This window comes from Setaria italica, chromosome II, assembly GCF_000263155.2.
Source record: "Setaria italica strain Yugu1 chromosome II, Setaria_italica_v2.0, whole genome shotgun sequence".
Taxonomy (NCBI): Eukaryota; Viridiplantae; Streptophyta; class Magnoliopsida; order Poales; family Poaceae; genus Setaria; species Setaria italica.
Genome location: NC_028451.1, coordinates 42,368,727 through 42,372,113, shown reverse-complemented (window position 1 = coordinate 42,372,113; position 3,387 = coordinate 42,368,727).

Sequence of the window (3,387 nt, the reverse complement as noted above, 5' to 3'; positions counted from 1 at the left end):
TCATAAAGGGCTTCAACAAGGGGTTTTATTCGTTCTTTGAGCAAAAAGATAAAGATAGGATAGATTCGAACCGCAATTGCAAAGGTAATAACTACTATGCCAGCCCAAATCATGATCTTCACCAATTTGGATTTGGTTCTCTCACAAAAATCCGTCTTATTCAAAACCTCAATCATCACATCCCCTCTCTCCCACTTCTAGTTCCTATGATGCACTGGGAGCTTATAGACAGAAACGAATCAGTTTAAACAGTTCCTTGTGGCTCCGATGGAAACTAGATCAACGCGTCGTTGGGTCAAGAGAAGTTCCGATTGAAGTCAAAAAGATAGACCTTGGTTCTATTTCATCTCTTCAACAAGTTTAGTAATAAGCATAACGGCCCTATTGTATAATTAGCTTTTTGGGAAATTTCCAAACGAACAATTTCAACGAACAGAATAACACTCGTATATATTGAGCTCGTAATGGTACCTCACAATTCAAAAGTCTCTCTACGATTATATCCTGCCAATCAGCCTTTTTTTCCCCCAAAAAAAGCTGTTTATACAGCTAATTATAGCCTGCACAAGACAATGGCAATAACAACGATCTTAATACAAGCAACGTAATGCTCTCTTGCACAATTTGATAATTTTCATAACAGCACATGAAAGACTAGTGAAAGGCTACACTTTTTAAAAGATTATTATTGTTACTGAAGAAGTAATCTAGCCTTTTCTGTCTTATATATGATGCAGCACATAGATGTCAAAAAAATTGATGGATAACCAGCACTGCAGGAGATAATAATAATATATAAACATGTATCTTCCTTTTCCCCAGTTGGAAGCATCAAAGATATCAACATAAGCTAGTGTGCTTTGGTTGAATGTGTTTCTCTACATCCGAGAAGGGGCACTAATACTCAAATTAGAGATCGAGCACACCTGACAGAACAATTTGACCTGATTTGCTTGAAAGCAAACCTTGAAGAATGATCAGCATTAAAGTTATTTAAATTTATCCAGTTTCAAGGTCCAGTTTGAATTAATTTCCAAACCTAATCCTTTTCAAGATGCAAATGCAAAAATTCAACATAGCTTAGCTACTTACAAATGAAGTTAAACAACATGAATTTTAAATAGATAACTAGGACAAGATACGTACTAGTGACCCACCAAGCGACATGACTTCGTACACTAATACTAGATCTTTTTTACTTGTCGCCAAATGGCCCAAACTGCTGCCAGATATGCTCAGTTAAATCCCTTGTTAGCTGGCCATGTGTTGCTTGACTACAAACAGGGGCACTTCTCTGGAGTACATTAGTTAAGCAATGGGCAGGCCCAGTTTTGATGTTTGATGGTAAAACAGCCGTTATACCTGAAGCTTCATCTGGTTCAGAACAAGTACTTGCCATGTCTTTCTCATCCTGAACTGCCATGTTATGGAGTATGACACAAGCTTGCAGGATTTTCCCAAGAGTTGCTCGTTGGAAAAAGCGAATTGGACCACGAACAATGGGGAAAAAGCTACAGTATTGCGATAATAATGCTAGTGTGTTGTGTATGTTGGCAAGCTGGATGTGCGATCGATGCTAGGTGAGTACTTGGGTGGGCCTTTTATAGGCTCAGATTTGCCGAATTACATATAAACTAATTATAAGCACGCGCGCGCTTGCTTCAGGCGTGCTCCTTTTCTTCAATGAATTCTGTTGATCGATGCGTTGGAAAATCTGACAGTATCAGGTATTGAATTAATTCTGATGGGTCGCACTGTAGCTTCTACTTGAGCCAACGTGCTTACACGTTATATATCAAAGTCCACTCTTCGAGTCCCATCCCATGTGCCTCGAGTTGCAATTGCAATTATGCCTAGCACATGGTATACATAGTTTAACAAAAGACGTAGGAATCGCATGGGATTGAAGCGACCGAGTAAATTGCTGCAAATAAAGCTAGCTGGAGGCCGGCCTTTTCTACTCCATCCGTTCCTTTGCTACAAGATTGGCAATAATCGTCACAATAAAAATGAAACACGAGGTGGCCAGCTATGCCGGCCTGCTCGATCGGACACCTATAGCTGGTGGCTGCCGTGGAGCTGGAGCCAAAATGCAAAATCTCAAGTGTTGACAGAATTGATTGATCGTTTTTTTTTTGAGATCGATTGATCGTTAAAGGTTAGCCAAGCTAATTAATATTTTGGTCCATTCTGGATTTCTGGGCTAACTTAGCACGTTGTGGTAGTGGAACGCATTTCCTTGATGCCAGCAACCAATATTGCTTCAAATCCGCATTGATAAGCTCATTGGAATTAAAACTTACAGGTGTCTGAATGTGTGCATGTTGTAAGCAAGCCCTGCTCCATGGACCATCTACCGTGAAATGAGCCGTGTGTAATTCTGCTCTTGGACAAGATGTACGAATACAGCACCTTTCCAGTTAAGTTGAGGTGGAGACTTGTTCATAAATTTAACCACAAGCCAGAAGAGAACCAAAATCAGACCTCAAACAATTTTGTCACCACAGGGGGAAGACAGGATGCCCCCCGAGCTAGCCGCCCGCTCCCCACTGCCGCCGCCGCCGCCGCACCGCCATCAACGCCGGCCGCCGCTTCCCCATACTCACGGCCCCTCCCCCATGTCCCGCTCGCCATCCACCCACATCACCCACAGCCAGCTCACACCCCCCCCCCACCTGGGAGCGTTTCTTCAACATTTCCTCCCCATCGGCGAACCACCTCCGTATCCAGCTCGGATCGTCGGATCTGCAGCTCCTGACGCCGGATCCGGTGCCCCCTGCTGCGGATCTACATCCTGCGACGCCCCCTTCTCTACCCGCCTCCACGAATCAAGGAAGGAGCTATGCCGAAGTTGTCCGCCTGGGTGCCCTCTCTGCCCCCTTCGGGGTGGCCCCCTTCCAACCCGACGGTTGGTGGCGCGCCCCAAGCACCGAGTACAGCGCCTTTACTCCGATGCCCCCGCTCAGCCGCGTCACATTTACGGCACGGAGGCGCCAAGACCGCGCCACAGCGGCACCTATTAGCGGATCCTCTCCCCTCCGCCCATCGCCTCGCCGACCGAGGGGTGGAGTACAGCTATGAAGCGCAGGCGACACCCCGCTCTCCGCACGCCGCCCGGCGTGGCTCGACGCGACGGGGGACATGACCGGCCGAGCGGTGGACATTCAAGACACACATCTACCACAGCTCTGCTTTCCTTCCAGCGCGTTACTGCGGGGCGCTGCTTCAACTGCCTGGCCAAAGATCACCGGGCGGCTGAGTGCAGAGACCCGGTCCGCTGCTTTAGGTGCCGCCGCTCGGGGCACTGGGAGAAGCTCTGCCGTGAGCCACGCCCTCCACTCCGGCGACAGCACCACCAAACACAACCGCCTGCAGCCGCCGCTCCCC